This window comes from Ixodes scapularis, unplaced genomic scaffold (genome assembly GCF_016920785.2).
Source record: "Ixodes scapularis isolate PalLabHiFi unplaced genomic scaffold, ASM1692078v2 ptg001789l_1___fragment_3__unscaffolded, whole genome shotgun sequence".
In the NCBI taxonomy this organism is placed as follows: Eukaryota; Metazoa; Arthropoda; class Arachnida; order Ixodida; family Ixodidae; genus Ixodes; species Ixodes scapularis.
The window spans coordinates 408999-421605 of record NW_024610192.1 but is presented as its reverse complement, the minus strand read 5'-3'; the positions used below and the strand labels follow the sequence as shown (position 1 = coordinate 421605).

Here is a 12607-nt window from a genome sequence, read left to right as displayed (position 1 = left end):
TTTAGTATTGCGTATACGAGGGAAGGCAAGCGCTGTGTGCTGGCGTTAGCTCTGCGTGTTCCATATGCGCGTTCGCGGAGCCCAAAATTGCGCTCTTGGATGGCGCATGGCGATGAGGCGCACGCACAACGTGGGGCATGCAACTCTATCCCAAATGCACACCTTTGGCGTGTGCTTCTATGCGCATTCTATCCGCAATACTAAAACTCTCCAGTGAGGTACAATCCGATACCGGCTGGTGCACTACGTTGGGACAGTGAAGAGTGTTGTTTGCATTCGGAAACGACATTTCGCGAGCCATGATCGCGAGCAGTTCCGCCCTGCCCGCTGAGCAGGAGAATCGGGGACCCTCACTAGAGCGCTTCCCGTTTCCGCCGCGGGAGGGCGAGCGTCGAGCTGGAGACGCGAATAGCGATTTCATACTTTGCCTCATATCACTTTTCCATAAATTTCCAATAATTCAAACTTCTCATATTTCAAATTAAAGTCTGTGGCTTCCAGGAGTTTGAGTTACTGAGAGTCAAGTGTATTAGAAAATATTTCCGGTCCTCCAAAAAACCAAGAACCTGAACATTGACTTCAAGCAACAGCTTTTCTAGCTGCCGAATAAATGACATGCCACACCAGAAGTGTAAAGCTTCCTTCAGTGACATGAATAGCAACCTTACACAAAAGATGAGCACCAGTTCACTTATGCACAGGAGGCGGCTGTCGCCATGTAGGAAAGTAACACAACTCGCAAACGTCCCACCCCAACCTCCAGGATAGCCTAGGTATGCTGAAAAGCCTCGTCCATCTATCTTGGAGTCCCCAAGTAGCAGCAATCAAGAAGTCAACTTCCCCTCGAGGCAGACTGCCCTCGAGCCCCTCCCAGTGGCCTTTGTTATACCAGAAGCCCAAGATGGATTACGTTAGTGAAGAGTCCTCTCGCTCGTTGCCTAGGAAAAGGTGAGGAGGAGCATCACCACTGGGAAGGTCTAGGGACCATTAACGCAGCACATCTCTATCTTCTGTTTTGGTTTGATCACATTTACACTGCATTGGAAAACCATAAATGCCTGCAGGATCAAGTCACTGGACCTTGGAAAAACAGCAGTGGACTGTTTTTCATTATTCCACACTGTTCATTGTTAGATTTGTTACACCAGAGACCGCTATTTCACTAGAAATGACAGTTGGTGGCTGCACTGTCATTGCACAATTAATAAGAGCATGAGTCTCTGGCAATGGAAGTTTCTTAGTAAAACTGGTGCTCTAAATAAAGTTGTGGCTCAAAAAAATGATGATGATGAAGATAAAAATTTAAATAACACTTGAATGTGATGGGTTTTAAAGCCGCAAGCCACATTGGTCTTGAGCAGAGGTTGGCGACACCTTTTGTCATAAAAGCACCTTCAAACAAAATATTGATAAACATTAGTTCTCTCTAAACAAAAGAGGAAACCATCACTTCATTCTGTGATTTTGGTTTGCTTCAACTTGCAATAATTTTGACATTGCCTTGAAGTTTCACTGTAAAAGAAATTTCTTATGATGAATGTGCCGAAGACTGGGACTCAGCTAAATTTAAATGGCGAGAAATGTTCTGAATTAAGCGGCACACAACAGAACATATAGAGGGAGACTTTAAGAAACCCTTTCCATGGGTACACTTCCACTTACAACCATCTCCCAAAGAAAAATATTTTGCTGGACCTCAGTGCCTTCTATTGAAGAGTACGGCTGGGCAATGGATAGAATAACCGACCGATTAATCAAATATTGCTTTAATCTGGATTATTCTGTTTATCCGGTCAACCAATAAAACTTTGATGAACCAAAAGAAAATCAAAATTAAATGCTTTTACCATAGAGAAATGGCCGAGTACATGTATATGAAGGGCAAAGTTTAGGTGAAATTTTAATCTAAAATAAACTGTAAGGGCAAGATTTGTAACTCCAGACAAGGTGCAGAGGGTTACATGTGCTCTGGCCACTTTAACATATATTGAGTGTCTGTTTAGAGCAGCGAGAACAATCGAAGGAAGCCGCTCTTGCCGATGAATATCAACAAACCTCTTTGCCTCATGCAACTCAAGTAATAATCTGCGAGTGTGTCCTCAAACTGTTGTCAACTATGTATTGAAGTTGATTCATAATCAATTTTGTATACTGTTTATCAAACATTCAGCAAAAACAAACAAAAATATATATAATTTTGAGTATGCATGGAAAGGAATGAGAATGATTAATCTATTATTAATCGGTTAAAGGATGGCAATTATAATGAGGTTTAAATTTATAATCAATGCTCAGCCCTACAGTCCAGTCATTGTTGCTAGAAGCTGAAATGACCAAGCGACGACTGACAACAGTGGCACTGCCTTAACAAGAAAACTTCAACCAGCAATAAAAAGATAACGTTCAGAAGAGATTGCAGTGGCATGATGCCTGACTCGGCCTGATCATGGTTGAGAACCGCACACCTTGCTGCAGATGTGCTGCTTCTGGGATTGTTTATAGTCACCATTATGTTTGCCTGCTGAGTCATAGGACAAAGTTATTTGGCTGGGACAAAGGCCACCGGCCCACATAATTGAGGCGCCAACAAGCGCGGCTAGGCGATAGCAAAACATAAAGATGACTCAAATCGAGGTGCTCCTAAACAATGAGAAACAGGCAGAGTCGCATAGCAGTGGCCATGCACTCTTGTCCTCAACCGCCTCTTATTGCTACTTCAGCATCTCTTGTAGAAGCCCAGCAAGCAGTGGATTTCGGTCATTGCACTAACATTTCAGCTTGCACTGTCCAGGACTCAGCACGACCCCCAACATACTTAAGGACAGAGATACAAAGAAGCAACCTACTAACCTCTGTGTAAATGTGATCAAAGAAACAGTGAATACCCTCGAGCTTATAGAATAGAAAAGCACCATACACAGCATTAACTTCCTAAAAGAGAGGGACATCAAACCTGGTTCTAGGGAAAAAGATATAGGCTAAAAAAGTTCTTCCATTCACAGTCAAAACATAGGGACGACTTATTCGCCACAGTTACAAGCTTCAATTTTGTTACTGATTCTTTCAGTATAAATTTGTGGACATTCTCTTGGGTCAAAACTTTTCCAGAACAGATCCATAAAGGGTCACAATTATTCCCTCAAATGTTTTAACAGTTCCAAATACAGATCCCTGTTTTCATGCAATCTTTGCAACAAAATTCTGCAAGAAAAGCAACAAAAAAAACCCACTTGATTAAACGTAATAATCGTGCGCCCTTAATGGATCCTGCTGAAATAGTTTTGACCGAAGGGAATGACTACAAGCATATACAGCAAGAATCAATAATAATGATAAAGCATAGAAATGCATTGACTAAGCCCTTTCTGTGTTTCGACTCTGAGTGGAACAGGCGTACAGGGACGTAGCCAGGGAGGGGGAGGGGTGCTTATGGGGCTTCAGCCCCACCACGAAATCCAGCCGACCCTATAATATTATACACAAGCATTTTGACCCCTTACCCCTCTCCGAACCCCAAGTAATGGACATCCCAGCCACCCCCCCCCCCAAAAAAAAGAAAAAAAAAATTCTTGGCTATGCCACTGCTTTTTGCCTGTATTTTTTCATTAGAAACAAGTTCGATGTCCACCCGTTTTTGGAAACTTGACCTTGTGTATGATGTTTTTGTACTTCCTAGGTTAAAAACTCAAGCTATTCTTCTTTCAACCACATTTACTCAGAGGTTCGTAGGTTGCTTCGTTTCGTTTGTTGTCTTGGGGACCTTCGGGGTTGCGTACAGTAGAAGGCTGCAATATCCGGGAACGAATTCCCTTTATAGAGTGGTTGTAAGCAGGAAAATATTATTTTTAAAACGTGCCTTTGTGTCTCCCTCTTCAGGGTTGCCTATTTATTTTTAGCCCATTGTTTTAGACTTCAGTGTTTGCATCATCCTTCATGAATCCCTACTACTGTATTGGGTAAATCACCTTGTTTAACCTGTGCCAGCTTGCACCTCGGTTTTGTTCTTTAAAGAGACACTAACACGCCCTAAAAATGTGCATATTTTTTCATTTTTTTGCCAGGCGATTTAATTTGTGTCAAGAGACTAGTCAGGAAATATTTTACTACACAGTCACATATATATTTAATAAAGCCAAAAACAATCTGCAGTTCGAAACCGAAAAGACGACGACGACGAATTTGCGTGCACCGTTTGTCGTGCGATTATTTCGCACGACAAACGCTCGATGTCTGCGCTTGAATATCAATTGGCTGGTATCACAAATGACCGTTCCGAAGTAAAGCCCCCTCATCCGTCGCAACGTTGGTGCATCATGCGTCACCATCGTAACGTCCAGCCCGCAGTACGTCGCTGTATTGAATATGATATGTATAAAGACTTCCTGTGATCTGTGCAGGATTTTTTTTTTCAATCAGCATTTTTGCTGGCTTTTGGAGACCACAAAAATGGGGTTCATATTCTTTTTTTTTTTTTAATGTTGCGTGTCTGCCTTAGATGACGGAAAACTTTGAATATATTTGGTACATACAGTTTAAACCCCAGATAACCATGAAAAAGAGAGTGAATGCGATAGCAAGCAACCAATTCAAGAATGGCTTTTTTTGAGCAGAAACAAACAAATTTGGATCCGCAAGTAATGTTCTGGGTAGTTGGAATATCGTAGGTCATGTTCAAACAAAAACCTCGACAAGCATAAACACCCTATCAATGTCCCTTTAATAGATTACTGTACGAGTTACATTTCTAGACACAAGCATAAACAATGTTTGTGATTAAATTGCAAGCACACAGTTAATTCATAGGAATGATTGAGAGCATACTTTTTTTCACTAGTGCTGATACTGACTAAATGATAAACCATCATTTAAGACAAAAACAAAAAACGGTGCAAAGGACAGAAGAGAACAGACGCATAAAACACAGTGCTACGGTGTGTTCACCTCCACCTCTTTTTCCATATTTCCATTCTTTGTTTCTAACCCATTTGTTAATAATTTTTTGTTTGGGATTATTTGTGCTAGGGGTTCACTGTAATGACCCACCTGCCATGGCATTCGCTTTAGGCGCAGTTCTCCCTTCAAGGCACCACCCTCGAAGAAGTGCTGGGTGGGCGTCCCTTTCACTCTTGTGATGCAGTTCCTCAGGTTCCCATAGGTTGCAAGCTGCCAGACAAACCAGCTGAGTCAGGAAAACTAGTCCTGCAGCAGCAAATTTCACTTTAACACTTCTAGACGTAAACACCCATGCACTTAGAAGAAGACAAGACAAACAGCAAAGCAAGTGGTTTGCCCTTCTTAAATGCCTTCTTTCATTTCGCTGGGAACATATGTATCGGTCACACACTAGTGTACAGTCAGGAGCAAAAGTTTGCGGGGCACCGGAGCGCGTGCCGAAGTGCATCGCTGCGCCGTCCGACGGCGCGCCGCCGCATTAAGGAGAGACAGTTTGCACATGCGCGCCTTTCGCGCTCGCAATCATGTCTCTTTCGCTCGTTTCTTTTTGACGCGCTCCTGATAGGCGTGAGTTATCGCTTCGCTGGCTGTCTCCTGCGCGTCTGCTTCAGCTGTCTCAGTCACCGCGCTTTGTCACGGAGCTAGTGTGTGTGTGTGTGTGTGTGTAGCGGGGGGTGGGGGGAGGGTAGCCAGGCGCCTTGTCACCCAGAGCGCCTGCTGAGGCAGCTGAAGAGGACTCGGGGCATGACAGCCAGCGAAACGGTAACTCGCGCCGCTGGCGCCGATTCCGGTTATCAGGAGTGAGTCTGACAGAAACGAGCGAAAGAGACATGACTGCCAGCACGAAGGGCGCGCATGCGCAAAGCGCGGCTTTTTGATACGGTGGCGCGCCGTTGCACGGCGCGGCGATGCATTTCGGCACGCGCTCCCGTGCCCCGCAAACTTTTGCTCCCGACTGTACATCCAGTGGTATGGCTTAATTTTAAGATGAGCACTCTCTTATATAACTTCAAACTTATCTAGAAAACAATGAATATAATGGGTCAGACATAAAAAGTTGTTATTAAATAACCTGTATGTTTAATCAACATTTCCTGATATTATACACAAACAGTAATGCAGGGTGGGACTGTGCATTAATTAGAAACTTGCAACCGATTAACAGTTGACATTTATTTAAATAATTTATCAGTCAATGAGTGACTTGGAGGTTTATGAAATTGTTAACATAATTTGAAATTGTGAATATTACAAAATACCATTGGGGAATGTAATTGCTGGGATTCCCATATCCTATGCAATGGAGGAACAAAATGTAATAATGAAGCCATTTCTATTTAGTGGTGTGTTTGGCACACAATCAAAGGTCATGGGTTGATGTGGCAGAAGCTGACATAAATGCCAGCTACTAGGTATTATTGAAGTAATTAAAAAGTGAGGTTTGGAATGCAATGCAAATAAGGCATTATCCTCCAACAGGAAGCACAACAGCAAATATGGTATAGCCCTTAGACAAGGATGCTGTACAAAGTTACTCCATGTAATGGCCCACAAGCTCCCTAAATTAATCAAAACAAATAATAGTTCTTGCTGACATAATAGGGCAACCTTCCATCAACACAAGTGACGTCAAGGCAACTGTTATTGCATGACTGCCATGAAGCACGAACATCCACACAGTAGTCAATTTATGCTGTCATTTCATTCAACTCACGTTACGATGCTTGCTAATCATGTCAGCTTCAGCCTGGTCAGGGTGGCACCTAGCACAAGAATTCAGACTTCACTGTGGTTTATATCATGAAGAGAGACACACCTTATAGTAAGTAAAAAAACCCTAACAACTAGAACTTTTAAAAAGGAGGAGGGTGCAATAGCTTATTGTACAGAATGTCCCTGAAAAAATCGAACCCTGGTTTTCGCACCGCAAAAATAAACTAGACTTTGGAGAAAGCTCAAACTTTGTTGGAACATAGCCGCAGCCGTTCAAGCGAGATGCTTAAGTTTTAATGCATATCATTACCGGAATAAAAAGTTAGAAGTGGAAAACTGTTTTTGACTATGAGAGGACGCCGTCCCTGAGAAGCAGCAGACAGAATGCCGCTGTTTGTGACAGCATCTCACAGATGGTGCCTCCATCCGCGCAAGGATCAGAGCCATAGATAGGGGAGAGTTTGGCCATCCATTGTCCTCGGTGAACCCAGGCGGACCCTTGACTCCTCCCACCGGCATTGACATTGGCCCTAGCAACCGCGTGGCAACGACGAACCCGCTGCAATCGACACGCTCCCGACCACCATTTTTGTTCCTATTCCGCGTACATGTGCATAGGCTACCCTGGAGGTTTACCGGCTCCTTGATTTTCTGAGCTTTTATTTTCAAAGACGAAAATGATTTGTTGCTGCGCCGTCGGGTGCTCTAACAGCAGCCATGATGGCTTTCGGTTGTTTATTATTCCGAAAAAAAAAATGAGGGAAACTCTGGCCAATAAAAATAAAGCGCGACACGTGGACGCCAACGGCTGGTTCCCGACTTTGTGAGGTAAGAATCTTTTCATTTATTCCAAAAACTTTCCACTATGGAAATGATCACCCGTGCCTTGCGTGATCGCATCTACAGCTACAATCACGGATGGTATGGATTTATAAATTACTGTAAATAGCATTGATCTGGTCATATATGCAGTTCAAACTTTGGCTCAACTCAAGAAAGTGAGACATAATTATAGTTCGTTGCAATCAAGATAAGCATGTGCGATCACTAAAGCTACAATCCTTGTTTGTTGCATAAAGATATACGAGCACATGGAATTTAAATGAAACAAAACAAAACGGCAAAGTTAATTTTAATTATGCGCATTTCTCATGTTCACTATCTGCAACTTCTAAGGGGCCCTGGTTATGAAGCTCTGTTTGAACCAGTGACTGCTAAGTAAATTGAAAGTTATAAGTTGTCCTGGATTTAATGTACATGATGCAACTAAGCATGCAAATGTTAATTATAGGGCATTGTTAAGTAAAATTTATCATATTTTTCTAGGCAATTTGAAGGATCCCAGTTTGAGCAAAATTGCGCAGATGGTTGGAAGAAGCTGAAACAGACTGCCATTCCAACAGTGTTTGCACATTCTAATTGCAAGAGAAGGAAATCACCAATGATGCGAAATGCTCCATTACCAAAGGTAAGTATGCCACATAACGGGTGTATTTTTTGTTATTCGGTCACATGTACTCCAGGCAAAATAAAAAAGAAGAGTGACATTAGGACACTTTTAATTTTCCCATTTGCTTACCCTGCTTGAGGGACGCTAAGATCAAAATTGTTTGTGCAGTTAGGCGGCTAGGTGCAGTTAGGCGAAGCAGCTCAGTGGCTTTCTCCGCAAAGACGTTGTGCAAGCTTGTACAGCGTCCCAATAGACCTTTTTCTAAATTTCCCAAGCACCGAGTGTAGTTACAGGCATTGCACGTGCTAGCGTCTGCAGTAGTAATTGTTCTAAATCAAAAAGTCCAAAACAAATTTTGCCTCGCACACACGTTCGTCAAAGCTTTATTATGATTATTTACTTTGAACCTTTGTAAGAGAAAGGCCAGCGCGCGCAGACCGTAGAATTACACTTCCAGCGTTGTTCTCGATGCTTGGGTAGTTTAAAAAAAAGGTCTAATGGGACGCTGTCAGCTTTTGTGTGCTATCAATACCCGGCCAATTGAGTCAAGGCAATCCGCTTTCCAAAGACGTTGCCATGCCGACAATTATCGCGTTCATTTAGGCTTAGTAATGGCCAGAATCAAAAGACTATAAAAAAGGTGCGGCAAGGTCATTGCTCATGCTTTGCGACTGAAGTGAGGTAAGGCAAAGCGAAAGCCTCCTGCACGATTCGTTGCTGACTAACGCGCCCGATATTACAGCTACAACGACATATTAGTTCCAAAGCGAGCGGCACTCACTCACTGGGGCACCGCCACGTTTCCCCGCATCTTTACCGAGCCAGTCACGTGATATAATAATCCCCCTCCTAGGTACTGCGGCTAACTTTAGCAGCTGTTAGCGCTTCAAGCAAACGGGCCGAGACTATGTTGCTCACGCGTTAACTGCGGCCTAAGGAACGCTAGTTGGTAATAAAATAAAACTGAACATAAACAATTAATGCAAGTGCATGTAAACGACAGTTGGCGTTCGCGAGGACAGAAGCAGATAATGTCTGCTTCGGTATTTATCAAAATGCCTTTTCACAGAAAAAAAAAATTCATGTGACTACAATTTTAGGTTCTTCAATTAGTTTTATTTCCTTCTATAAAGAACCGACAAAGTTGGGGACAAGGATACAATACTTTTGTCAGGTACTGTAACTTTGCTGCCAGTCGCTCGGGTTAGACCATTGAGGGAGCGCTGGAAGCCTCGAGGGCAAGTGGCGCCATCTGCACAACCTACTCGGCAACGGCACATGAAGATCCGGCATGGAACAAATCAATTTACGACTGCATCTCAAAAGACATTGGCTCAACCTTCCAAAATGAACCGATAATGATTGTGGGTGACTAACTGCCACATATTAGAACTGGATGGTAGGGAAAGCAAAGCAGCAGAACTCAGGAAACTAGTAAAAAACACAGTGCAACGATTTCCGGACTTCGGTCAAAAATTTGTGGAAGTTGCCCTCTGACACTTCTGAAGTAACAAACAGAAAACCGATTTCTCCTGCGTGTCCTAGTTGTTGCATAAAAAAAAGATAAATATTGGCATTTTGGGCACCCCTTAACTCACTCCCAGTCTTCAGGGTCACACCTGGTCCCCCTCCTAGTTTCATTTCATTTCATTTTATTACCTCAAAGGCACTTGACTTGCGAGCGCATTACATGAGGGGGGAAATTCATAAAATACAATTAGAACTTCAAAACAGTGTTTTCACATATATACTATTTACATCTTGAAATAACACGCACAAAAATGCACTGGGGAAAGCGTGCAGACAAAAAGCAGGAAAAAAAACACATACATGATATAACATTGCAATTTCATATATCGCGACATAATTGAATGAGTGTAAACAAAACTTAACGCAAAAAAAGATCAAGATGAAAATGCAAAAATATACAACAGCGTGCAAGGCAAACAAGTATCAAGGTAGAGACCGCTTACTAACTGCTCATTCCAAAGTACTGTTCACATTTTAATTTATATGCTGCTAGGTTAGTCTCCGATACAACTTCGTATGGCATATCATTCCAATCTCTAATGCACATGACAACAGGCGATGAGGAAAATAATAGTGTGCGTGATTTGGGCGGCTGAATCTTGAGTTGGTGATCCGTTCTGGGTGATATATAGGAAAGCGGTTTGTAGTAGGTTTGCCTAAAAGTTGATGCGCTATTGAAAATAGTATGAAAAAGACATAGTCGTGACAGCCGTCGACGTTTCTCAAGAGAATGTAGACCAAGGTTGTTTTTTAGTGACGTGACGCTAGTAAATGATGAGTAGTCAGAGGTAATAAATCGGGCTGTCTTATTATGGACGGACTCCAGTCTATCAACAAGGTATGCCTGATGAGGACTCCAGACGGCGCTAGCGTATTCTAGTTTTGGAAGTATCAGCGAATTGTAGGCAAGCAATTTAGTGGACGGAGGTGCGAGAGATATATTTCTTTTCAAGAAGCCGAGGGTTTTATGAGCACTTGCTACTATGCAATCTACCTGATAAGACCAGTTTAACGTTTCTGAAAAGTGGACACCAAGGTACTTGTAAACGGACACCCTGTCAATGTTGCGTCCTTGAAGGAAATACTGGGTAGACGATCTACTTGGCGATGTGGAAATGTTCATGTGTTTACTTTTTGAAACATTAATATTCATGAGCCAGTCGGTGCACCAAGTTCCGATCCTGTCAAGGTCATTTTGCAATATTAAATGATCGGATGTATCGGCTATCTTTCTGTATATGACACAATCATCAGCGAAAAGCCTAATGGTGGACGTTAATGAAGGAAGGTCATTTACATATATTAAAAACAAAAGAGGCCCAAGAACGCTCTCCTGCGGTACACCAGACGATACTGAACATTGATAAGAAAGAGAAGCGTTTATTTTTACGGACTGAGTTCTATTAGAAAGGAAGGAAGCGATCCAGTTATGAATGCATGGTTCGATGCGGAGTCGTGATAGCTTTAGGAGGAGGCGACTATGTGGGACAGTATCAAAAGCTTTGGCAAAGTCGATGAATATGATATCGGTCTGGTGATTGTCATGAGTGTTGACATGAAGGTCAGTAATGAACTCGAATAGCTGGGTGACACATGAGTGATGTTTCACTCATGTGTCACCACACGGCACTCCGAAGGACGTCACCTAGTGACGTCCTTCGGAGTGCCGTGTGGGTTCCCGTGTGCTGTCTCGGAGGACACTTCCTCTCCCTCTCTCTGCTGACATTAGCGGGCGTTAGGCTGCAGCTTAGAGCCGAGCGAAGTCACGTAATCTTCTAGCCGTAGTTCCTCCGGCTGCCACTTGCGGCTGCAAGTGGGGGAAGAAGCTCGGCTTTTGCTTTGCAATTATGCAGCGGAATCGCGACATTTTGAAGGACGGAAATGGTTTCTCTATCCTCCAGGGCACGATAAACAACGTAAAAATGAGGAGATGCAAATTCTTTTAACCATAAAATTGTTGAACCCCCCCCCCCCTTTAACTATAGTTAACCTGGAGCCACAATGCAAGGGAAAAACAACCTGGAGCCGCAACAACCAAAAAATCAACAATTGACTATATCCTCATAAACGACGAGGCAGGCAAAGAAAACATCAAGATAGATGCTATAGACATAGACGAGAGCAAGGTAAGCAGCTGTGCAAGCGATTATAACAGAATACTGCTAAAACTAAACACCAACAACCAAAGACAGAAAAAAAAAACATCCAAGAAAACCACTGGAAGCTAGGAGCAGAAGATAAAATAGAAAAATTTGCATCAGAATTGGAGAAAAAAATTACAAAAGACAACACATATGAAGAACTAATGAGCCTAATTACCCAAACAGCCAAAGAACAAGTGGAAAAAACCAGAAAAGGGAAACAATAAAACCGAAGGCCCTGGTTCGACAGGAGGTAAAGGAGGCAATTGGGAAGACGAGAGATCAACAGGCAGCACAGGTGGGCACAACGAAAGGCTATACCCAAGACTACCTGTGGGAATGTTTCGAAGAACAAAAAGTTCGAGTGAAGGCACTATACCCCGTTTCACCTCATGTTGTACCGCAGCGAAGGCTAGAAGTGCGAGCTCATAGCGTTGGCAGCTGCCCTAGGTGCACGAGAGCTTGTGCCGCCGAGGTGTGCCATAGAGCAAGGAGCTCGCGCTTGTAGCCTTTCCTGCGGTACAACACAAGGTGAAACAAAGTAGAGTGGCCACAAAAATTCAACAGTTCTGCAGAAAGACAGATGAAGACATACTGAAAAACGGGAAAAAATCTAACGAGAAATTCTGGAGACAAATTACTACAATGCATGCAGAAAAAAAGAAAGAACAGACACGTATGCTGCAAAGAGGGGGCAAAGACCTGAAAGAAAAATGTGAAATAGAAGAATGGATGACTGAGTACTTCTTACAGCAACAACAAAAAACTGAAGCAAACCCCGGAAGAGACATACAGTCAAAAAGAAACTTTGGGAAAACGC

General features: G+C 42.9%; 1 long non-coding RNA gene across 1 annotated transcript; it reads right to left on the bottom strand.

The window, feature by feature from the left end:
• Window positions 1-5090: 5090 nt before the first annotated feature.
• On the bottom strand, window positions 5091-11448 carry LOC115319073. The gene is made up of 4 exons (XR_003918391.4): window positions 11292-11448; window positions 9715-9747; window positions 6668-6716; window positions 5091-5163 (listed from the first exon to the last, which is right to left on the bottom strand). It is a non-coding gene; the product is annotated as an uncharacterized LOC115319073 (long non-coding RNA).
• Between the last annotated feature and the right edge of the window lie 1159 nt (window positions 11449-12607).